Below are 25,549 nucleotides of genomic sequence, written 5' to 3' on the forward strand. Positions count from 1 at the left end.
GAGTTTATATTTTAACTTGGTGTTGGCTGATGAAGTTTGTGCTTCTGGGTGGGAATTGTACATGTAGAGACTTGCTGTATTTTCTAAAGTTGTGTTGAGGAAGTAAAACAAACTGATCATCTGGCAAATAAAAGACAAGTGCAGGGTGGAGTAAGTTTATTATTATTATTTATAATGTAGCTAACCTTTTTAAGGTTTTTCATTGAATCGTGTCATAAATTGTAAATTACAGAACAAAATTTCTTAACTTTGTTTGCTAAAATGTGTGAGAAATTCAGGAACCTTTGTAAAATCTGAAGCTTGTAATTCTGAACGAGTTCGCTGTATTCAGTAATTGGAGCCATGTTTAAAGAAAAGGAAAATTCTTTATTTTACTGAAGAAAGGCTAAATAGGATTGAGTTGTAGCCACTACCCCCCAACCAAACCGAGTGACTGAGAGAGTTGTTGTTTTACCTGTCTCTTGAGGCAAGGAATAAATCTTAACTAATAAATATATCTTCTAAATAATCTTATTTCACAGTCTGCCCAGGCACATTTGCAGTATGCCAGGGCAGCCAGCCAATGACCGTGCTGCTAGTTATAAGTAAGCAAACAATTTGGTTCATTGGCAACTTCAACACTGATCTTTTTTTTTTTATTTCATTTTATTTCCAGCCAATTTGCATTCAAGCTTCTTTGTTCAAGGAGTCCCCTTCCTAAGTTAGAAGCAATGACATTTGAAGTCTTAATTGCATAGTGCCATAATACTTGCACTTCATTTTTATTGAAAAAAAAAATACAATTCTAAGTAGAAAACTTCAGCCAGTGCATTTTCTTTATTTAGAGTTTCATCCCAAGTGTTGCAAGGGGATGTCATAGAGAGAATATGGTTCCTAAGCAGCCCACTATCAATAAGCAGCTAAGAAAGTACATTAGGATCTTAGAGATCTTAAATGCATCACAGAGAAGAAAAAAATTGAATTATTACAGTATTTTCAACCAGAATTTTAATTCCTGGTTTTGACATTGCCAGGTAAGGTTTTAGTATTTAAAAGTTCTCTTTTGTTCTTTCCATGATTGTTTATGTTGGACCTCACAGACTCCAAGCTTTTTTGTATTTCCCCAGAAAGCATCAGAGCTTATGGATCTCCCAGTGGGAAGTAAATTGCCTTGATGTCCCAGGGTCAAAAGCAGCGTGGCAGATGCAGTGGCACATCCCCTTTGGAAAAGCAACGAGAGAGAAAAAGCGGCAGGAGTGCAAAGCCGCTCATTCACTCAGAGTAATTGGTGATGGATAGGGAGCAATAGAGGAGGGATAATACAGGGCAGTTTATTGGGACGCAGGAAGTGTGAAGATGGATGACATCCCCAGTTCTGCACGGTGCTCCTTCCACACATGCTATTAAATCCAGACTGGAAAGTGAAGGTAAAATACTGTAGGATGTGCTGAATGTGGCTTTGCACTGACTTGCAGTGCTGTCATCATTTCATTGCAGTATTGGTTTTAATTCCATCCTGTAAAAATGTTGTGTTGAAAAGATAAATCAAGTTCTTCAGATAGATGAATATGCAGGACTACTGCAGTTGGATTTGATAAAGTGATACCAAAGTTTCTCATTGTGCCAGCAAGTTGAATACTGTCCTATTTCCACAAGAGAAAAAAAAGGTTGTAAAAAATGGGACATCAAGAGTAGTCTTTGAATAGTTTTCCAGTAAAAAATATACAGATTTTACTTCTAGTCCAGAGTAACATATAGTATCTGCAGAAATGGCTTGTTTTGTCAAACAAAGATATCAAGACAGGTTTTTTTTGGTTGGTTGTTGATTTTATTTTTCTTAGAAGTCATCCTGGCTGTTACATCTTCTCTTTCTTCTTTCCAGTCAGGTAGTAATTGCATTCCACCTTTTACACAGGGTTTCCATTTCATGTCAAAATGGTGCGTATTAAAATAAAAACACTGGGAGAAGGGAGAAAGATGTAAGTTACAAAGAGTGAAGGTAATGCTGTCACATAAGACAAGTGTCAGGCCCAATATCCATCTTGGCCCTAACCCTGTATCCTAAAACCACCAAGAATTAATACTTGGGAAGAGTATAAGTATTCCCAAGCAAATGGTGGTAAAAGGAGAGACTCCCAGGGAAATTCATTGGCAGTCTACATGTCTTAGCTTCTCTTGGTGGATGTTACTTAAAAGTAATAACAATCACTTCATATTTGTAGGGAAGAGCAGAACTCGTCAGCTGTATAGTATTGTAAAAATTTATGTACAGTTTTAATTTTCATTTACTGAAAGAGTAGAATGATCAAGTAAAATCTTTTGAAAAATCAAATGAGTATTTTTTTTCCAAGGAGAAGGCATAGAGATATTGCTAATAAGGCTGCATTCCTTTGATGTCAGGCCTCACGCTGCATAAACTTCATGGACCCATCATTAGTCCTTGTCAGCTCTTAGGGTCTTTTGGCTTGGGGCCAAACAATTGATATAGTGGAGAGCCTCCAGCTAAAACAACAGCCTCTGCATCTTTATCTTCCCATCCATCAGATTGTTGGTGGAAGATAGGGCTAATTTGTCACTCTACCCACTTGGAAAAGTTTGATAAATGGCTTAATTAGACTTTTTTTTTTTCTTAAGAAATCACATTTCTTGAGAGCTAGAGGTTGGGAAAACAAGGGCTGAGGATTGAATTAGAAAAGGAAAATATTTTTTCTTCAGTACAGATCCGAGGAAACACAACCATTATACAAGCAGAGAAGTGGAAAGAATACAGTTGTTTGGAAGGATTTTCAAGGACAAAAAACCCCAAACCACCCTAACACACAAATGTTCTGTGGGCTGTGCAGCTGCCCAAAGACTGTGGCAAACCAGTCTCTACCATTCACCTGCAGGGTGCTTTCTTAAATATGCTGCCCCCCAAATTGCGGTGCCTTTGTGTTTAGAGCTCTAGAACAGATAGCCAGGCACCCTTGTACCTAAAGAACATCTAAATAGATAATTAACTATCTCTGGGTGATGCTTTTCCTATCTTCCAGCAGGCAGTCTACACCAAAGGGAGCTGTGCCTTCCAGGAGGCTCCCGGGTTAGTGGCCAGACCACTCAAAGCCAGGACTTTGCTTCAAATCACACCTTTCACTTCTGGGACAAAAAGGGGCTGCTCCAAGGCCATGGATCAAGGTCTAACCAAGTCCAGATCACAGTTTTGAATGTTCCTGCTCAGGACATGCTAAAGGTAAAAGGATATTTGCATTTTCTTCTTTTCTTGAGGTAATTTTGTGACTTAGGAGTCACAACGTACATGGATTAAATTAATTGGTTTTGAAGTTTCTCCAACTTTCAGCCAGAAGAAAGGGAGAGAGAAAAGGAGTAAAGTTCTTCTCTTGATTGTTATTTCCACCACTGTGTTTGGATAATTATCTTTCCACTTTGCATAATTATGGCATGTATTCCTATATGTGGATGTGTTGGTGAGGGCTGCAAATCTTGTCATGTTAGAGATGTCTGGGCTTTGTATTTCTAATCATCTTTTAATGTAAGTGTTTCATTTGGGTCACTGAGGGAATATATTTCTCCTTTCTGTGGTCTGACATGAATTAACAAAGCAAGAGACAAACTGTATCCTCCTTTTTTTGATAAACTGTCCAGAAATTGGATGTAATTCAGAAATAATTTAAGAGCTCTTTAACCTCTGGGCAGAAATTTATAATAGTAAGGAAAAGACAAATATTTTTCAATTAAAAAGATTTAGAATCCCTTTCTCTGTAGAACACTAATCTGAAATGACACTGAGGGGTAATAGGCCTGGTGTTAGTGCTTCCCCAAGGAAATGTCTTATCTTTTGCACTAAATTAGTTGTGTCTTTCTCACACATCCTAAAGCTGTCCATTTGGGCATTCTGTATAAGGAAGCTCATGATTTAAAGTTTCTGAGAAGAAAGGCAAAACAAAAGTGTTTAAACAGTAATGACCTCTTATGCCCCAATCTCCATGACCCGTTCTGAAGAGGATAGCATTAACATTAAATCATTCACATTGCAGGGAAAGTCATAGGGACGAGTTGTGGGAGCAGCCTCCGTGTGGGTCAAGTCCTGGAGGCGTGGTGTGCAACTGCAGCAAATGCCAGGATAAAGTGGGGGTCGGTTGGGATAACATGGAGGTCTGGCAAGGGCACCATTGCAGAGTTCTGCTGGCCAACCTCCCAACATAGTTACTACCAGAAATGATCCCACCTGACTCCTTGCTGGCATCTCCAAGACCAAATAATATCAATGCAGATGCCACATGGGAAGGGTGCTGTGTCCCTCCATGCCAAGGTCACAGAAACGGGACCTTGGTGACCCAGTGCCAACAAGCCCTGGCATGCTCGTGGCATGGTTTGCCAGGTGGGATGCAGCAGGGGCTCTTGAAATGGCAGTGAGTGGTGGAGCTGCTCCATCCCACCTGGCAAGCCACGCCAGGACCTTGGCAGTGGGGGTGCAGATACCTCACAGCCGCTGTGACCTGGAGTTTGGTACCTTCCCTGCAGCAGTTTTCCAGCTGAGATGGTAACAAGTGCCCAGAAGCTGACTTGGCTTGTTCTGCATTGCTGCCTTCACCCAGGCAGGAGGGCTGCCCTGGCCTCCAGCTCAGCAGATGTTGTTTGCAGAGCCACTGTTGCAAAAAGTGCCCCATGTGCTGTTCTGCATCACCCTGCTGGTGGCATCAGTTGCAAAGTGCCCTCTATTAATGCTGGGAGATCAGAGCTCGAAGGTTGTGCTTGTCACTGTGGGACATCTTTAATATAACAGGGAAAAAAGGATGTAAAAAGGCATCTCATGCTCCCACAAGCTGTGTAATGGTGATGGCTGGATGTGCTGCTCTGGGTGGAGCTGTTCATGCACAAGATCTGGTTCCAAGACAGGAATTGCCCGTATCCCCAGTGAAGTGAAGATAAATTGTATTTACAGCTTTAGATCTTCACTAGGAAATCTGATTTACCTGATTGCAGAATGTAAAAGTTCAACAAAGTTGCTGCCATTGGGACATGAAAAGTGCATTTACAGGATTATTTTTTGCGTTGAAGAGAAGTCAAGCATTTTCTTCTGTATAAAGAAATGTCTTGGACATGAGGAAAAAAAGGAAAATGTTAATCCCTGTGTTACTGATTTGCTATTTTAAAGTAAGTGAATATATCCAATATGTTTTACTTTATTTTAAAAGTAAGAACTGTCAGAAATAAAACTCTCTAAGTCTAGAGTAATTCTTTTTGATTTGGAGCCAGTTGTGGTTATTAATATATTAAATGAATTCAATATGTTTTGAATTGCTTTGCCACTTGGTTTACTTGGAAACTAAAACCATTTGTAACAAAACGGTTAGACTGGTTTTAAGTCAGACCAGTGTATAAGAGCATGTAAAACCAATAGTGCAGTTCAGACCATCAAAAAACAATCTTCTGGACTAGAAAAAGGATACTTCTAAGAAACCAAACCTAAAACTCTTCAGGTACTTGAAAAGGAAAAATAATTCTCCACACTTCCATCTTAGGATTTGCAATTAAAAAAAATAACAAACATCTCAATTTAAAGGAAACTCAAGGGTCAGGATGAGATTTCTGCATGTGCTGAGCATCCAGGAGAACTGGTAGGAGTGGACTGGAAGTAACTGGAAGTTTTGCAGCAAGTCTTCTGTAAATCCAGACAGATGTACAGTTTTTAGCCTGCCTAAATGCGTGTGGCAGGTGATCTCCAAAGGTGTTGCTTTATTTATTGATTAGGAACTGAGGGAGATGATCTTGGTTTCTTCAAGCTGTCAGATGTTCTCTTTTTTTCCCTAGTGATTTTCTACACATAGAACAGGCTCAGATACTTTTTAACAGGCGCACATTTAATATCATTTGCAAAATGATTGTAACTCTGCCATCAGTTTGCTTGTTTATACCTGTGACTTTAGAAGAACCTGTTACATGTGAGTGGAGATGAATAAATAGCTCCTAACCTGTGAAATTCACTGTGCAGAAATAATCTCTAGCAGTCTCTCCTAAGACATGAAATGAAGGATGCTTTCAGTACTTCACCTTACAGTACACTGAGTTTTATTCAAACCAAAGTCTTGAGAGTTTTATTTCAAGCCTGAGCTGAAATCTGTGCTCTTAAACTCTTCATAAAATGCTTGGGAAAATTGAGTTTTCAATACAGGTTTTCAAAATGATGCCTTCATTTTTATCCAGTGGAAAAGGTTAGACTGAACAGAAGTAAAGGGCCAGATTTATTGAAGCATAAAAACCTGCCCAAGTGGATCCCAGGTGGAGTTCAGTCATGAGCAAAGATTTCAGGTCATAGTGATGACCTGTGGATTGCTTAGCCATGGACCAAGCTCACTTCTGGGAAGAGTAGGTGGAATCTACCCTGAAATGAAAAAGTTGCTGTCCTTCCACCTTCTCATTGCACAATGATCTCCGAATATCACTTTTAATTATGGGCAGCTGTAGCTTTGGGATTTGTCAGATAAATGGGAATTTTGTTTAAGTACAAGTGTATTGTTAATGGTTTGATCATTTGGCTGTTGTCAGAGGGGAGAAAAACAGCACAGTGAGTATTCAAAAACTTCAGTGCTTCAGTGTCCCTCCAGTGAGTGTGACAGTAGCAGATCCTGTAGTTCCTCTGGCCTCACCTACTGACCAAGAGATACAATTTCTGCCTGAAGTCTCTAGCCCACTATGAATTATTATACATTAAATTAACTACATTTTCTTTTCAATATAGATTCCAGTTGCCCCTGGACTCACTGAGAATGTAAGAGGGAAACACAGTGATGAGGGGATATAAACTCAAGGGCAAGACATAAAGCAGAGGATATGTATGTACTCAAAATGGTTTATATATGTTTGCTTTGATATTTAAATGTAAACCTAATGCTTATCACAAGTTAGTAATTGCTTGCCAGAACCAGATTTGCCTTGCACTGTAGCATCAAACTTGAGGCAATGAGAGCAACATGAAAAACAGCTTGGCAGAATGAAAAATAGCTTCTAAGTTCTTAATGCCTTGGACTTTTTTGCCTTTTCTTTGCCTGTACAACCAGAGGTGAACATATTATCCTTTCGAATTGCTTTGATAAATCTCATTCCCTTTAGGATTAAACATTCCTGAACATTTTTGTGCCTCATTGAGCTCTTCCAGAGAAACATAAATTAATTCTTAGCTCAACATTTAGAGTTGTAAGACCTAATTCCCTTTGGCTTTAGTTATTGTAGCCATGGCCATTTGTGCAGAGTGACCACACTGTTACTCTCCTGCCTGCTTTGTGCACTTAGATTTTATGTACAGAGATTTGGCGTGGCTCTGACCAGTGGGAAATGACTCAGCAGTGTCCTGCAGGGGTGCGTTGGATGGGTAGATGTCAAATATGGATTTTTGGATACAAATCCAGGACGCTTGTGTGCATTCGGTGTATGCAAAATCAGGCTTAACCGCTAAGTACTTGACTTTGGGTATCTCAGCTGAATCCAGGCTAAGCTGAACACAGAGAGACAAGAGTTAGCACCTCATAAATACTCCCAAATATTTGCAGAGTCATTGGCACAATGTGACTCAGCTCTCCTGAAGTAATTGGGCCACCTGATTTATACCTTTGGAGGGCGGGCACCTTGGGAAGCTGAGCAGGGACACGGCAGATGGGGTTTTGTATGGCTACCGTGTGGCTCCTTGGAAGGAGATCTTGACCAGCCACAGTCCTTTTGGTTATTTGGCCCTCTGTCCTCGCAAAATTATTTTCTAAGGTGGCCGAGGTCAAAAAGTAAGAATTTTGTGAACAGCTGAGGTTTTATATGATGAGAGTTTGCTGTGAGATGGCTGATCTGAAGCCATTCTCCATTATTCCTGTTTGCCTTTCTAACAGCCAACTAAATCAAACCTGTATATTTCCACAAGGAGCATCCCAATAAACAGTTCATGTGCAGTATTCAATATTTGTGTAGCAGTTTGGAGTAGGGAAACAGGTGACAAAGTGTGTGAACCTGATACAGACTTGATAGAAGGTGAATTTTTGTCCCAGCAAACCTTTGTAAAGAAATCAGTGCTCAGGAAGAAGGAAGGAATGGTCCATCCCAGCTCAGACAAAGCCTGAAGCACCTATATAATAGTTTTAACAATTCATCTTTTCCTGTGTAATCTTAAACTATATATCTTGGTGATGTTGCACTCCTTGAAAGAGTGAGATAGCACACCAGGTAATATGACCAAAAAAAAATCAAGTGAACAAGAAGAAAAGGACATTTTCTGCTTCAGATGATGACTATTTTGGAACGAATGAGACTTTAAAAAAGCTATCTGCTTTTTCTTTCCTGTGTCACGTAAACAGATTAGGAATTCTCTGGTTGAGGAACAAGGCTTTCTGTGTGATACAGTACTGAAGTGCTGAGGTGCAACAAAAACAGTCTACAGATGTGAGATACATCTGATTTGCCTTTTACATTGGACCTGCTGTTTGGCTGCTGAACAGCCCTTCTGTAATCGGACGTATAAAATTACACCCTCATTTCCTTTAGTGACAGGGAGATTGCTAAAATTGCTAAAGGAGGTCTCTGCCACACTCACTTTAATTTAGATGATCATCCAAATGCACAGATGTTTGTTCCAATCTCCTCCACTAAAGGAAGTGGGACTCTATGATTGTGCTACTGTGACATTTCCAGTACTCTGGACAGGGCAGGATCCATGCAAAAATGCTCTTCCTTGCACTGCGGAATCAGCTCTGGCAAGGAGTGCAAAAAAAGGGAAAAATATATTAAAGTAGTCTGCAGGGTTTTTTCTCCAAGTGGCATGATTTGGGATATCTTGTGTTCAAATTAATAGATACATTTCCAACTTGTGTGTTATATTTTTGCACAGTATGGATCTAATTAAATTTGCAAGCAGATAAATAATTCCAAATGAAGTTAGAGGTGACCCATAATACTCAACTTGAGTGCTTCCATATACTGGCTTCCTATTAGATTTCATGTAGTAATTTTAGAATTTAACAGTGCCAGTAACTTCATGTTCATACTTAAGAGTTACTCCCTGCCATTGGTGCTTTTTAACTAAAATAAATGCAATCACATTTCTTTTCCATCTATTATCAACTCTCCATGTGTATTATATAGTAAAACTGACCTCCTAAACCTGCCCAAGTGAAAACCAACTAACCAAAACAAACTAAGACCAAGTAAATGTGATTTCAGTTGCAGAGTTTTCTGGCAATTCAGTTCTGTTGCTTTCAGAATGACATCTTTGGTATTATTGTCCTTAAAAAACTGGAACAAAGTACTAACCACGTTGCAGAAGTAAAACGTAAGAACAAGGCCGTTGAAAGCTTCCTAACTAAAATGGTTCAAGTGTCCTTTAAGAAACTTTGTTCTGGTGCTCACATACATCAGCCTTGCCCTTACAACTGTATTTTTGGGAAAAAAAACCTAAATCACCATTTGGGAGCTGTATTTCCTCAGGTAACATTGGTAAGGCCCATAAAATCCCTCCTGCTTAAGCCAATGTAATCTTGTGAAATCTGTAGGCTGCCATGAAGCATGTATAAAAATGTGGTGCCTGCACAGGCCTTTGTGTGGTGAATGCCAGAAGTACCACTGTGTACAGGACATATTTTTAGTATTGATGAAAACGGAAAAAAAACCAAGCTCAGCCTGATTTGTGCCCCAGGCTTGCAATGTGAACACTGACAACCTCTCTCGGCTCCATCCAACAGCGGAGGATGGGGAGGTCAAGAAGTGCACAGGCTGTCAGTGGCTCCTGTGAGCCCCTGGCTGCCCTCATGTCTGGTTGTCATCTTCCTGACTCCTGTGTGTGGTAAGAAAGGATAACATTTCAGTTTAACAGAGAAAACTGAGTTTCAGAAAGACCAGCACTTCCCTTCCCGGTGGTGGAGGAGCAAGTGATTCCACCCACAGCCCAGCCTTGTCTGTCTGTTCCTCTCCCTCCCCACTGAAGGTAGAGGAAGGTGGGATGGGAGGTTAAACCAGGTGCTGGTTTTTTATGTGGTTAAATTAGGAAAAATGAATCTACCTTGGCTGACTTCCCCAGCAATACGCACAGTGGTTAGCTGGGGCATGATTAGCTATTCCATCTGCTGGTATCCTAATTACAGATACGGTAACAATGGCTTTTGTCTTGCTGTATGACTATGGAAGAAAAAGACAAAATTAGGCTCAGCAGACACAAACAATAAGGGGGTGGATTTTTGTGCTTAGTTATTTTTTTTAACCTGTTAAAAAATCAATGTGTTCTGCTTGTCCTGGAATGTTATTCTCAACCAAAATCTAAGTTTTGAAAATTATAAATTGTTTAGCTCTCTCTGTCTTCTAATTGCTTAATTTAGTTCAGTTCCAACTCTAGAGTTCTTTATGAATTATATAAGGAAAAAGAAATCATTCAGCCCTGAATTGAAACACCCTCCCTCAGTGCTGCTTCTCTTGTGGGCAGTGGTGTCATTTGTGCAAGAGAAGTAATGAATGAAAATGTGATCCAGACTTCAGAACTAGTGACATCTGACACTGACACAGCGCCTTGAGAAAACAATAGGATAGGCTGGCACATCTACTGTAACATATTAAATTAAAATAACCAGGATAAATACCTAAAAATGCCACCATGGATTAATAATGTATCACCAATGAATCACTGCAGTTCCCACCTCCTTGAATTTCAGGAAAGAGCTTTTGATTTTCCTTAAGGGCCTCCCTTATAATAGGGGGGCAGCTGAGGTTGATAAATAAGCAAGGCTAGCCACAAGTCCCCTGGTTCCAGGCTTCAGCCTGGATCTGCTGTGTGTGATCCCAGCAGCCTCCCAGAGCCAGTGGCATTAAAAGCACTGTTTGCAGCAGCAGGGCATCTCCAGGGTGCAGGGTCTGCTCTGAGCATTTCCAGGTTTATGTGGAGGTTCCAATTTCTGCAGCAATGCAGGACAAAAGCTCAACCTGCATATTGGAAAGTTCATGTGGGATTTGTCTGAGGATGCTGTGATCAGTGCAAAATGGAGAGGTTTTGTAGTTGAGACACAGTTAAATCATACCTATCTTCTTCACAGAATTAACTTCTACTCCTGAAATGACTAGCTGGGGTTCAGGCACACTGCCACCAAGGAAGAGGCATTCCTTAGTTCTCTGCTGGTGCTTCAGTTCTCTCTGGCCTAACAGACAGGATGGAGTCTGGCCTGCAAAGTTACCATTATAATGTCAATATAAATATGATTACATTTTCTCCAGCAATGGAATTAGTGCCACTAGGAAACAAAATCATTTTAGGTTTCTCCTGCTGTGTTTGTATGAGCTTGGGGTCTAACTGGCAACCAGGGAAATTTGGCCTTTGTGCTCAAATAATGCAATGCTGTGCTTTCCATTTCGAGATGAAATTACTGCTAGTGGGATTTATGCCGTAGGAAAAGAATTTGTGTTGCTAAATCTTTCGGTAGTTGAGGTTGCTTTGTCTCACCACATAAAGATAGTTATTTATATGGCCTTGCATACATAGATGCACAGCTAGAGCTTATGTGTATGTGTGAGTGTTGATTTGGGATGTCTTTTTAGGAACATTACTGTGATGTGAATCATTGTAAGTGCAGTTTTTATGGAAAAGAATATGAGCCTCCTGGTACCTATTCCCTGTCTCTCTGAGTGCATTTTCTAGGGTTGTGGAGGTAGATGGGGGATCTCAGCAGTAGGCCTGGGATGCTGCTCCCTACATCTCCTTATTGGAGACCCGGGCAGGCCATGCTAAGGATTTCCTGGCAGGCCATGTACCCACATTTTTCCTGGTGAAAGCAAGGACTGGATGTAGAAAAGGGGAAAGGCATGATTAACCATAGGCTTGTATTCTGTGCTTTAATGTACAAGTCAGTTGGGAAATAAATGAATCACTAGAGATTCCTGGAGCATTTATTGTGCATCAGGAAGGTGGCTTTTCCCTCAGCATCATGGAACACAGAATTAACTTAGAGTGATGATGAAGAGCTAATTCTCCTTGTAATTGTACCTCCTGTGCCAATATTGCAGTGTTCCCAAAAATGGTCTCAAATGAGATAAAATCAACAAACTGAAGCAAATTTCTCTTACACGTAGCCTTAAGCCTTTTTTCAAAGAAATCTGAAATTATACTGCAGGATAAATATTCCAGCTGCTGCTTCAGCAGTGTCCCACTGTAGTGATTTAGAGCAACGCCTCCATGAAAGCAACAGGAAATTTGGCCAGCTGGATTCCAGGTGCAAATCAAGCCCTTGTGCTGCCCTTTTTCAGGGATAACAGTGCAAATAGGCTGAGGGTAGGCTGGCATTTTAGGTCAGATCAGAAGGGCACTTCTGAAGCAAATTTCCTAATTTCTCCCACTTACCATGCTTTTCCTTGCACCTCAGGTAGGAGCATAGGAACTGGGGTTTTGGATTAAACCAACATCAGAAAGGTGCTCCAGGAGGATAATTCCTGTGCTCCAGCCAGTTAAGACATGGGGACAGACTGGAAAATTCAGCCACATGTACAGAATGGATGTGGGGTCCCCACTACCAGCTGTGGATCTGCTTCTGTTTAGCTTTCCAGTGTAGATAGAGCCATCTGACACCCAGGTAAAACAGCACTAGTGCACTACAGACTCCCATTTTGAGTAAATTGGAAATTTAAAGAAGTACTAGAAACCTTAAAATAATATAATGCTCATCCCAAGTGACTTAAACTCAAGGCTTTCAACTCCCTAGCACAGTTTCTTTTTTCCCATCCTCAGCTGAAGAAGCAACTCCGCTTTTGAGACTCTCCACTACCATATGCATGTTAAACCAAACCTCTTTTTCACTATGATTTACATGCCAAATGCACTTATTTACTCCTAGGTAGAATTAATTTCATCTTTAATTACTTTTATAGCAATTACATGCTTTTAATCTGTGGTTTAGTGATCTATTATTTACAGCTGCAGTGAACAAAATACACATTGGCTGGGGGAAACACATCCCTTGTGTAGGTGGCCGCTGTAGGCCCTTTTTAAATTATAAAGCCTCATGAGTTAAGGCCTAAGTAGTTTTTAGGATTTGAACAAATGAGCACATTTCAGTCAAGGACATCATTGGCAACTCCTTATTGGAAGTGTAAAGAGGGTAAAACCCAAAAAACTTGCTTAGAAAACTTAAGATCACATACTTTCAGGATTGTGTTCAAACACTCTGTACTGGTTTTAGTCTTCCTCTTGTTTTTCTCTCATTGCAACTGGGTCAAATTACTCAGGATAGGAGAAAATTTTTCACAAACTTTTTAGGTATCTGGATTTAAAGTTTTAGTTGGACCGAATTCTAGTGTGCAAAAACTGTACACTTGTATTGCTCTTCCCTCCTAAACATCTGAAGATGACAGCAGTAAAGAATTAATCCCCAGAGCATTATTATCTACTTCCAACTGATGGGGCACAAAGAGATTTGATGGCTTCTTCAATACACTGTGGTAAAGCTAGGAAAGGAATCCAGATGTCCTGGTTCCTCATCCTGTCCCTGAACCACAAACCACACGTCCCTGCCTTATTAGTGACAATCACAGCACATGAAAACAGACTATTTATATCTAAATATTTCATCTGTTCTCACTCGTTATTCCCTAACTCACCAATGTAATTATGTTGGCAGGGCAACAATCTCTTTTTTCCCAGTAAGAGCAAACAGATTGTTAGGTTTTCTGCTGAGATACAAGCTGCACAAGAAGAACTCCCAAATAAATCAGATCAAAAGGACCATGTTCCCATTGAAACATCCTTGGTCAGGCAGCAATGGGAGAGAAGATTTCGTAACATCTTCCTCAGCTGACTCGAACAGCTGCATTAAAAGCACTGATCACAAAAGGTTAACTTTGAAAAGAATATTAACCCAGAATAGATTTAGCCAAAGAGGGGGGGAAAAAAGCAATAAAAAGGGGCTTTGGAAAGTTCTGGTTTTTGAATGTCATGTGATATTTAACAGTTCTCAGAGTCTGCATAACAAGCAGCTTTGAATAGAAAAATAAGATGATCTGTGCAAAATAAGTCCAAGATTCACATTTCATAAATATCGCTTCAAGTCGCTTAGGTGATTACATATTCTCTGATTAGCAAAAATGATGCTTGTTCTGGTAAAACACTTGCTTCCATGTATGGGGAATATCAGTGCATCTTGGACAGAACACAAAGGTCCTTGAGAACTTCGCTGCTGAAGTCAGAGACATCACATTTCCCTCTACAGAAGGCAAACACCTCACAGGTCTTGACACTGCTTGGGCTGCCTCATCCTGAAGTGGCAGCTACAGTCTGTGTCCCCCGTGCAGCCATTATAGACAGATAACGTGCTTAATCACATCCTTTTCATTTCCCAGTGACATGCAGACACAAGGCTGTGTTTGTTAGTGTGTATGCAACACGTGCACTAGTCCTGCTCAGTGGGATACTGCAGTTTATTGCCATAAAACTTCAGGTTCCGAATTCCAAGCAGACTTAGAGCAAAGGCTGAGAGCATAACATGGATTTATAACGTTCAGGTTTCAGAAAACATTTTGGCTGGGATTTTTTCTCTGCCGACCACATGCTTCCAAATGTAACCCTGAGAAATCTCTCCAGTAGTGGAACATGACTAGTGGTATTTGAGAACACTGGAGGGAGAAGGCACCTAAAGAGCTTTGTGTTTTCATCCATTACTAAGTCAGAAATCCTCCACTGCGCATATGCTCTTCTGTTTTCTCTTGGCCAAGGTTTGGTGACTTGGTACAATCCCACTACAGTTCTGAAACCCTCTGTTGTTTAACACCACGAGTGAAATAGGTACCATAACCTCTGTGTGGCCCTGGAGCTGCACAGGAATGATTTCCTGCTCTCTGCAAAGGAAGATGCCTTCAGATTCTGTTAAATGATAACAAATAAGGAAAAGGAGGCCTCCCCTAGTTCTAGCAATCCTATCCCTCCCACTGGGCTTTCCTAGAGGTGGCAGAGTTGAAACTTGCAGGTTTTATTTTCAGAACATGGTCATTTCTCATTTTAAAGTAAACAATCCTTGGTTCCCATGTATTATTCAAGTAGGGAGAAGTGGGTATCCAGTGCACAGATAATCAAACATCCAGCCTGCACCAGGCAACCTTCTCAAATCGCTTGAGAAACTTCCCTATTGCTGTTGTTATCATTCTCCATCCACTTCCTCCAATTATCCAACACTTCAAACATCATATCCCACGTTTTCCCCACAGCTGTGGGGTGAGGCAAGCAAGAGCTGTGTTCCTTCCAGCTCCCCTAGCAGTGCTTGCCCACAGGAGAAGAGAGGGAGCTGCACAGATGTTGCTGGTATCACATTAATACAGAAATAACCTGTTGAAAGTAGATTTGTTTTCAAACCTTTCAGTGAGAAAATATCAGTTTCAGAGACAGGAATTAATGATTTTAACCTGCCTATCAAGCTCTTTCATTGCCAGCATATAAAATCATCATTGGTGTTTCAAGCTGCAAGTAGTAATGTTGAGGGTATTTTCACTGCTGCCAAAACATTTACATGAAACTGCTGTTCAGATCAAATTATCTTGGAAACTGCAAAGCGTGCGTGGATTCCAAATTATTCAACTTGGAGAGATTGTTGTGTATTGAAATTACACAGCAGAAACCAGCGAAACACCACGATTGCTTCAAATTCACAGGGATAGCAAAAACAGCTTTTGTAAGAACTCTTCACCTTAAATGCAGTAATGAAACAGACACAGGCTTTGGCTATGTTTAAACCAGTATTTCACCACCAGAAAACCCTCTCTTTGAGGCAGAACGGGTGCTTCTGGCTCTCACTTCCACCACCTTCAGACACGGACAGCTCAAAGAGAACAGTGGTGTGGAAGCGAGGCATCAGGAAACTAAAGCACAGAGAGTAAAGAGCTGTGACTATTTGGGGAATGACAAACTAAAAATATAAATTCCAAAAGGGCAGTAAACTCTCAGAGGTGCTCGCTGCTGGTAGGATCCTATTAACTACCTCACGTTTACCTTTCAGGAACATACCAGTTACGGAAAAGACTCCAGAATATCACCAGAAAGAGGACTGGGCAATTTCAAGTCTTTGATGAGCCATTATTTGAGGTATTTTAATGTGCTTTCCTTTGCATAATGTTCCAAACAAACCGTTGCTTTTTAGTAAGGATTCTATATTGCAATGAAAGAACAATCTGGCCACATTAAAGACATCCTGAAGAAAAAAGTGCTTCCCTCAAAGAACCATAAAGGTGATTTTCCAAGAATCGCAGGAAGGACTGTCTAATTTAACATAAGAGGTGAGGGTTCATTTCTCTCTAGCAGAGAGGGGATGGACAGATGAAAAAACTAAATGCAGAAAAATCTTAGAGGTAAAACTAAAAAACTTCTAACTGCTGTCAGGAAAGAGTTGACAAAGAAAAGTGAGGGCTGTAGGAAGAGCTCACCTGTGAGGAATATTGACTGTGGCACTGGAGCAGGGTCCTTTGCCCTTTCAGTCACTGATAATTGGAGGTTAACATCTAAAATTTGTGTCTTTTTTCCCAGCAAGTTTGTAATTGATTTGTTCTTGTTCCTTCAGAGAAATATCCTGAAAAGCAACAAAAAAAGCAATAGGGTAAGACAGGTTCCCCAGATGTGGTGGGGAGAGCTCAATGGATGTTTGTCTGCAACAGGAAATAAGTGCCTGTGTGCTCTGCCACTGTGGTGTGTTTTATCATGGCATAAAATCACAGTGATTTCAGCATTGGCCTGATCAACAGATACTCTGCACTGGTGGGTGTCCTGTGCATAAGTCACAGACGAGGCATCCTGTTCAGAACAATCTGATATGCTTCTCTGGGAACAGGAAAAGGAATTAAAGAAAGAGCCGTATTGGGAAGAAGGAAATACTAATGATCTCTTCAGGGGCTGTGCTTTTTCCACTTCTTCTTCTTCTAATGTGCACACAGTGACAGCTTTGTGAGTAGAACATACAGAAGAATGTCCATGAGCTTACACAGTCTGCACATTTCAAAACAATCTGCAATACCTGTTCTCTGTTGCATTCAGACGAACTGGGGTTTTTTTCCTGAAGCGACCTAAGGATTGAGGTTTGCATGTCTTAGGAAAAAACCACTTCTGCAGTACCTCTGACATGGTTTGTTTGGCAATGCTCTTGATGTCACCTGGGAGAAGGGGGGCACAAGGTTTCCCACATCATCTTCTTTCTTGCCAACCCTTGAGGCTTCCAGGAGGGAGATATCTCTTTGTTTTCCACCTTAAAGAAAATCTGAATTAGTGGCTTTGGTTCAGTAGGGCATTTCAACACCTAGTTTAAAGCATCAGATGGGCTCCAGTGGGTACAGGGAGTGTGGGGGCAGTCAGAATGATACAAGCACATATGTAAATATTTCCCTGGATGAGGCTTCAAGTTGCATTTGGGAAAATGTGAAGCTGTATAAAGAAAAGAACACATTAATTCCTTTTCTTTGTTTTCAGCAGTGCTTAACTGCATTTTTCTTGAAGTAGGGATGTGTGAAAAACTGCACTATTGTAGATAAAAATATATAAAATGTGTTAGATTAAAGATTTGGAAATTAATTTCTCAGGAGACCTTTTTCAGTCTAGACTCTGTTGACATGTATCCTGCCAATTTGTTTGTCTGGTCTCCCTGTGAACACAGCATTTGATACTGTAGGCAATGCAAAGATCTCTGATAAGCTTTGCTGCTTCCTGCAGCACTCTGTGTTCACAAAGAACTTCTTAAACGCAGCTTTCAGCTTCTCTGCATCACCCCTATTCTGCACTTTTTCACCATGTGCTTTCATGCTTCTCCTTTTTGCGCCCTGTGCCTTCATCCCGTGGGGGACCATTCTCAGCTTCCAAATCTCCTGTGAGGACAAGGCATCTCTGAGCTCACACCTCCTCATCCAGCTCACCCTCTGCCTGCTGGATCCTCGCTGCTGAACTGGTAGGATTTGATTGTGATCTTCCTTGTTACCGGTCCTCACCCTTTGGTAGTTTGTATTTGGATAGGAGCCACTGGAGGGAAAGGTGAACCTAAGGAATTAAAGGTGCTTCCACCAGAAAGACTCCAGAAACAAAGCTGATCTCCAGGGGGTGATGTTGACTCATTACTGGTACTTGTTGCAGTGCCTTTATTGCTTTTTAGTTAAGCACACAATGCAGCTCTGTAATTAAGCCACAGGCATAATACAGGACAAAAGTCACATATGGCTTTTTTTCTGTTTTTAATTTTCTTTTTTGTAGTTATTACTTAGGCCCACTAGACATGAAGAACAGTTGTGCTTGAATTTTGCCATTTTAGATTAATCTGTAAAATTCATGGTGTTTCCTGAAAATAGTATCTTTGTTGCAAGTTAGATAAAGCACATTTTTTCTGAATGCCTTCATTAGTCCGGATATTTTGGATTGAAAAAGAAAGGCAGGAATATTTGGAATTCAAGTATGACCTGAGAATAGGAGAAATCTACAAGCCTTGAAATTTAGGGAGACCATGCAAGTCATCCACAAGGCAAGCCATCTCTGTTTGGAAAAGTGTTTTCACACCCTCACCTATGAGTAATGAATGAAGCTGAGTTCCAAGTCAATATCCAGGCCTGCTTAGGTTGACTTTATGTGAAGAACCTATTACAGGATGCCAGTGAACATCCAGAGGCCTACTTCAATTTTCATCATTCAAATACACCAGCATTAAGAAACGCCCTGCACATGCTATGTCATCTCTGCCCCTCAGCATCCCTGAAATTCTGTGTTCAATCATGGTGTTCAATCATCTGAGTAACCAAGAAAGGAAGAGCAGCTGGAATAAGCTCTGTGTCTTGGTGCTGCAGAATCAACTGGCTGATTAAAATTTATTAGGATTCAGTTTTTTGCCACAGAGGCAATAAAGCATGATTCTAGCAGGCTCAGAGACCTGCCTCTTACAGAACCTGGCACTGGCCTCAAAACAAAATCCCAAACCCCCCAAAAAAGGCATTCTTTTAGGAATATGTGTTTCTGTACCTTGATCTTACCAAGGGGTAGAAATGTTCACGTTTTCTTTAGCAAGGATGTAATGTGGCTTCCTAGGAATAACTTTAATGTATCCTTGTGTGCATCTAGCATTAAGAAATGCTCCACACCTCACAGATTTCCTCTGGGAATCTTGCTTCCTCTGGCTGATAGCAAGTTTCCTGTAAAATCAGTTTGTACTACAGATGCAGAGGAGTCTTTGTCAGAAAGAAATTCCTCCCAAACCATGGATAATCATTATCCACTCTGAATTACCCAATTATCTTTCGGGGGTTTTATTTATTGTGCAGAAAAAGAAACAAGGAGTTTTCTTGCCAGCTCCCTCAGAAGTGACCTAAATGCCCACTGTCTGAGGGAGATCACAGGCTCAGGCCGCTGTCCCATTGTCCAGCTGGGTGCCTGCAATAGCCTGGCCCCATAAAACAGACATTTAGCTGAACAGAAGCAATTAGCCCTCCATCGTGGCCCCTGCTCACAACAGAAAAACCAGCTGATGTTCCCTTAACTTGAAACAATGGGAGGACAGGCATGGGCTATTGGAACTCTTACAAGCACAGTAACTCCTTCCAGAGGGGGACCGTGAGAAAGTGGAGCCTGTAAAGAGTCTTTTCGTGGATGAACTCCTGAACAGTCTTTTATCCTGTGAACTCATCAGTCAGCTGTCTGTGGGTGCAGCTCTCTTTAGAAAACCCCAGTTCAACTGCAACATGCCGGTTCGTAGTGATAAACCTTTCTGCTGAATGATGTTCTGTCTCAGTGCTGTGTTCACCCCAGTATGGATTTATTCAGCAGCAACTTTTCCCTCCAGCCCTCTTTCACATTCCTTACTGTGCTTGTTCCTCTTCCTAATGATCTGGGAATAGCAGTGACCACTGATGAGAGCATGGCAAAAACTGAATGTTGCTCCCAACAATGGCAATGAGGGCTTCACTTAAGATTCGGATGCTGAGAAAATTCCAGCAAAGAAGCTGATGAGCTCAGAAATTCAGCCCTTCCATATGAATCCAGTAATTTACTTCCTTTTGACTGCTTTCTCCTCCACCTAGTTGGAATCTTGCCACCACCCCTAATCACTTGTTACCCAGAACTCAACTCCTGCTAGCAATAAGGCTGTGTTCAATAAATGGTTGCTCTTTAAGGCTGTGTACAGCACTGTCCCCATTCCCACTCAGAATGTTGTCCAAGCACCTTCAGGCAATAGTTCATCCCTTGCAAGTATGAAACTCTTTGAAACCACGAGGCCTTTGCTAGTGACAAGGCAAAGATACCATTAAGTTCGGGAAATCAATCCACAGTAAATAGAACTACCTACTTCATTCAGCACCTTTGGCAATAGCCCAATGATTTGGTTTCCAGCTGATGATGTGAATTTCCTGTAGGCACACGTTCCTTATGAGCATCGTTTATCCTTCCCCTTGTGCTAAATTTCCCTGTAGTTCAGCACAGTGTGGATACCACAGCTCCAGAGGTGTGACTCCTGCCTGGGCAGGCCTTTTGCCAGCCAGCTGCAAATGAATATTCTGTTGCTTTCGGAATCTCCTTCCTAAAACCCAATCTAAAATCAAATTGAGTAAGGATTTTCAGTGAATATCACAGAATGGTTTGGATTGAAAGGGATCTTTAAAGACCACCTAGTCCAACCTCCAAGATGTCTCACTTCTGCTGCTGTTACCATGGTTTGCGTTAAAAAAACCTTTCCTTTGTTCAGCCCCATCGTGGATGTTTCCCCATCATGTCTACTCATTAAATCTTTTGCAAGAACTAATAGAGAAGCCATCCCAGCATAGGATACTGAGAAGACTGGCAGGACTTTGTGGTCATTGAAATGTAACTGACATCTCCCTAAAAGTGCCACTGGAAGAATGAGGAGTGAAATAAAATAAGGGCCACTACATTTATTAAAAAGCAGATGGTACCAGAGAGCCCCTACTCCTGGATTATCTGTCCATCCAGGGACCTCGGTAAAACAACTGAACAGATTTACTGGTTTTATGGGCATTCTTCTCTTGCTCACCGATAGATGGGAGCAGAGATTTCTCTACTCATGAAATTTTCAGGCTGCAGCGCTTGCAGTTTTTTGTAGACTATGAGGGGCAAAAGATAAAACCAACCAATGACAATATAGCTCATTCACATGCCCACAGGGAGAAGGATATTATTTTGTTTAGTAGCATACAGATGAGGTTTGTAATAGGAGTCAAATGGAAACCAGGAGTCAGCACTCTTGAATTCTTTAACATTGGAATTCTCTGGTTTGGTATCTAGAACTGGTCAGAGGTATTGAATAAGTTTACAACCCCTCATTGTTATTTCCCAGATTGTAAGTGTGTTTTGCTTGGATCCAAGCCTTTACAAAAGCAATTAAATGTGTCCTAAACTTCCATTCATTTTTCTTAAGAGATCAAAGAGGAAAAGCTGTCCAGATGTAAATGGCTGAGCCTCTAATGAGATGATCAGTGAATTGTTTCTCTCTTGTGTTAGAAGCATTTAAATTACAGTATTGCACTTAGGGCACTCTGCACTTCTGACTTGTATAGCAGGATCCCAGCACCTAACACAAGCCAGACAAATAACTTCAGCAATTAGCTTTCAGCATAGGTCCCTGCCCTCTGACCTCTCCTGTTCATCGGAGGAAAGCCAAATGCTTTGTTAAACAATATTAATCGGGCTTGGCACTCCTCTAGGGCCGGGCACGTCACAAACAGTTTCTAACAGCAAGAAGCTGTTTGCAAGAAGCAAAATCTCGTGTATTTTCTGCTCAACAGGAGCCTGACTCAGCCATACTGGAGGTGAAGCAGAGCCTGATCTGTTTCTGTGGAAATTTGGGAATGGTAGCTCAGGTACCACCTGTGTGACAGTCAGGACTCCTCTGAACTGCCAGTGAGGGAGAGGAGGATCAGTTTGCATAGCCTGGGGTTGGTTGGTTTGTTTGTTAGGGGGATTTTTGGTTAATTCCCTCTATTCCTGCATAAATATTTTGTGTAAGCATAGTAGGAATCCAAATTTAAGTGCCCCTGGAGCTACCTATAAAGACAAGGGTTGGTGGGACAGAAAGTAAAGAAAACCTCTCTCCTGCCCAGCTGCTGAGTAGGTGCTTTGGGACATGGGCTGGTGTTTACAGTGTGTCAGTACAAACTGGAGGTGAGGTCACTATGAGGTGCTGCCAGGGAATACCAGCGATGTCTGCAGAGGTAGAACATGGTGCTGAGGTGATGCCTTTTCCTGGCCTTAAAATCAAGAATCAAACATGGTTAGAAGGGAAAAAGGGATTTTACCTCGGTATTTATTTTAAGGATCCTTAGGTGCACTATGTCCAGGTGGAATGCACTGAAATGCACCCCGCAATGCACACCCACAAAAGATCTGGTATAACGTTATAGGTTTTACTAATTAGCATATCTATCAAAAATTCCCCAGTGAGAGGCTTGAATGAGCCCCTCCTCCCCAAGGAACCTTCCCCTGGATGGTTCTATCTTAGTTTACAGAATGTGTTCTGGAGAGGACCTTGGGGTCTGGGGCACACTGATCCCTAGCTACAAAGCTTCTGAGATGTTTCGTCTCCTAGCTGAACAAACAAGTCCAAGAATGTAGGCAAAAAGCACTAAAAAGGTATAACAGGGGTATAAAAGAAAAGGCAAAAAAATCATCATGGCATCAGAGGCAGGAAGAGAGGATTTCCTCTCTGTTACCCCTCCTCTGCACCTCACCTCAGACGGGCCCCTCAGGTTGGGCAGCAGTGGGATATAACCAGGGATGTGCTTTGCCTGAACTTCTGCCTGGTTCCCAGTCAAGTCTTTAATTGCTTATTTGTTTTTCTTTCACTGATGTTCACTACCATGTTCATAATTTAGAGCTGAAACTTCCAGAGACAAGCAGAAGGTAGGAGCATCTGTAGGTTTCATGAAAGGGGCATCCAAGCTCCTGAGGAGAGCCTAAAGAAAATGTACTTACCTAAACTCATTCAATCTTTTTTTAAAGAGATTTCTTCTTTATCTTAGAAGTGAGCTTACCACCCTGCCTATGAACCTAGCTTTCCAAGACATAGAAACCTTCCAGAGTCTTGATCTTGTCCCAGGGTGTGATGTTGGCTTTGAACAGCATTTCTTAGCTTTTTTCATGTCATTTCCTTTACTCAAGGGGAGAGATCTCTCCAGCTCCCTTTCATGGCAGGGCTTCTCTGAAGCAAGGGCCTAAAGTGATTTTTTAAAAATTTTTTATTTTGGCAGTAATCCTACAGATACCACTACTCTTAACTTGCACTACTCTTAACAGCTAAAGTAGAAGTTGCCAAGAGCTCTGAAAAAAAAATAAAGGAAAACAAAGGCAGCCGACTGCATGCCAACTTTGGAAGTTAAAAACTCTGATTTGTAGTTTGGGTGTGTTCCAATTTTATCAAAGCCATGCCTCCATTCTAGTAATATTCTCTGCTAAAAACCAAACTCCTCTACATAAAACTGACTTTTGACTTCCTAATTTAACAGTAACAGCAGCCTTTCTGAAATGATAGTTTCTGTTAGTGGTGAGTTAAAAATCAAAATTCAAACCTTATCCTGCAAGAGGGAGCAATTTCACACATTTTTAGGCTGCTTACTGTAAGATGGGGGAGGAGTGCTGCAAAATCACCCAACAAAACATCAGCTTAAGATGCTGTTAAGGATGCCAGTGCTCCCTACCTTGTGTGCCCCTTCTGATCTGGAAGTCAGCAGAAGCTCTTGTGAAACTCGAGTGCAGAGGCTGCCCCACTGCTGTCCGCAAGGATGTGGGGAGGAGCTGCACAGGGGCCGGGCTGCCCTGCTCACAGCACACATTTCCCTTCCTCTCCTGCTGCTCTGCCAGCCAGCTGCTGGCTCCAGGCCCAGCCTGGGCTTTGCACTCAGGGGATTTGGCTTTGACAGCCCCTTGTCATTTTGGTTTTACATTATCAGCTCTTTTTGTTATAAGCCATGGGCTTCCAATATCAGCGGTGAAAAACAATTTCAGGTGGAAGCAGCACCATGGGACCGAGACAGAAAACATTCAGAAAAAACAAGTATTTCTCATTTCTTGTAATCACCTGCATTACAGCAATCAAGTGTTGAGTGGTGGTTGGTGATAAGTTGCTTTGCAGGAAAGACAAAGTGAAAAAGAACAGAAAGAGAGGGTTTTTCTGCGTTTCTGATAAACCTGTGGTTATGGCCTTCAGTGACAGATTTGCCAACAGCAAAGAGTAAGACAAATATCTGCAGTCTGAAGTGTCTGGAAGCAAACTCACACATGCCTTCACTGTACTGCTTTTGTTTGCAGAAGCTTTCAATCTGGATGAGTAGCAGGAACAGGAAAGCATGTGAAGCTTGGAAAACTACCATACTGCTGTCTATAAAGCCCTGATAGGATTTTTATGTGGAGCCCTAAAGAGAATGACATGCAGTGCTTTTTTGGTTGGTTTTTTTTTTCTTTTGCCAAATCCAAGAGCTCAGATGTTTGCAAGCAAAACAAAATAAACTCAGGCATTGAAGCTTCTTCCTGAAATGTGTCTGGTGGCTGATGCCATGGCATGTCCCCCAGCACATGCCTTGTGCACCCTTGGGCACTGCTGTGACTCTACTAATGGCACCCATGGCACAAAAGGGAAGGTAATCAGCAGAGAATGATTATTGGTGCAGCTAGAAAGTAGATAAGCAATCTTTTGGGTTTCAGTCCATTGCCTTCCCAGACCCCCCCTCCATTGGCTGTTCCTTTCTTCCTTTCTTTGCTTTCACCCCCTTTTTGCAGGGACTGTGGCTTATTCTGATTCACTCCATTTCTTTCTTCTCAAACAGCCACAGGGCATGCTTGCTGTTGCCAGGGATATGGTCAATGCATGTGACATCGTGCCACCAAAAACAATCCCATTTATTTTTGGTGTGATGGTGCTGAAATTGGCGCAGCCAGGCTGGGAGCAGGACACCTCAGTCAGCCATGCAATTTTGTGAAAACGATTTTCCGTAAAGGAAGTGTTCTTAGAAAATAGCTCTCAGGGAGAAATGTGCAGGTTTTGCTTGTAAAGTGGTTGTTGGCAAAGGTTTCCTTGCCAAAGTCCAGCCAGAGTATCAATGAAGGATGGTAAACACATGCCATTTTGACTAGAAATTAGAAGGCTACATAGCACTGTGGAAAATATTAGACTTTCTTCTTCCCCTGACCTCAAAGAGCCTGTTAGGAGATTAAGAATCTCCAGCTCTCAAAGGTATAGCTGTTTTACCGAAATTCAGTTAATGAAGAATAATATTTTGGGAACAAGAGAAAACACCTCTGTAGCATGTCGAGTGTTAGGAATAAATGGAAAGTTGCCTGTATAAACAGTTCAGCAACTCTGGGATGAATTATAGGAGCATTTGTATGCATGATTGCCCATCTGTGTAAAACAAGACATGCAGTCACACACAGGAATGATGTGCAGGGCAGACCTGTGGGGCTGATATTAACGTGCTCCAGAACAAGACCCATCCTGTCACATCCAAGTTTGACCCAAGGAAGTTGAAATAAATAAGTAAATAAATAGGAGGCCTCATGGGGAGGAAACTCAAGGTATGCTATCTACATCTGTGTTTCTGAGTTTGGAGTTTGTTT

The 25,549-nt window shown here is 41.5% G+C and overlaps 2 long non-coding RNA genes across 20 annotated transcripts in view; one reads left to right on the forward strand and one right to left on the reverse strand.

Annotated features, from left to right (window-relative positions):
• The window catches only part of LOC108447327, a 54,977-nt gene that overhangs the window by 22,435 nt on the left and 6,993 nt on the right, over nucleotides 1-25,549 (forward strand). For 12 of the 19 annotated variants that reach the window (XR_001862825.1, XR_001862837.1, XR_001862833.1 and 9 more), the window contains 4 exons: nucleotides 1,107-1,406; nucleotides 3,012-3,208; nucleotides 15,969-16,054; nucleotides 17,806-17,897. This is a non-coding gene — a long non-coding RNA (uncharacterized LOC108447327). Of the gene's footprint in view, nucleotides 1-1,106; nucleotides 1,407-3,011; nucleotides 3,209-4,962; nucleotides 5,134-6,718; nucleotides 6,813-15,968; nucleotides 16,055-17,805; nucleotides 17,898-25,549 lie in introns of all 19 variants that reach the window. The other 7 variants (XR_001862826.1, XR_001862842.1, XR_001862831.1 and 4 more) reach the window with 6 other exon arrangements.
• LOC108447328 lies at nucleotides 1,382-23,720 on the reverse strand. The gene is made up of 4 exons (XR_001862844.1): nucleotides 23,635-23,720; nucleotides 16,977-17,204; nucleotides 16,393-16,535; nucleotides 1,382-1,938 (listed from the first exon to the last, which is right to left on the reverse strand). It is a non-coding gene; the product is annotated as an uncharacterized LOC108447328 (long non-coding RNA).

The sequence above is a fragment of the Corvus brachyrhynchos genome, unplaced genomic scaffold (genome assembly GCF_000691975.1).
Source record: "Corvus brachyrhynchos isolate BGI_N302 unplaced genomic scaffold, ASM69197v1 scaffold105, whole genome shotgun sequence".
Classification (NCBI taxonomy): Eukaryota; Metazoa; Chordata; class Aves; order Passeriformes; family Corvidae; genus Corvus; species Corvus brachyrhynchos.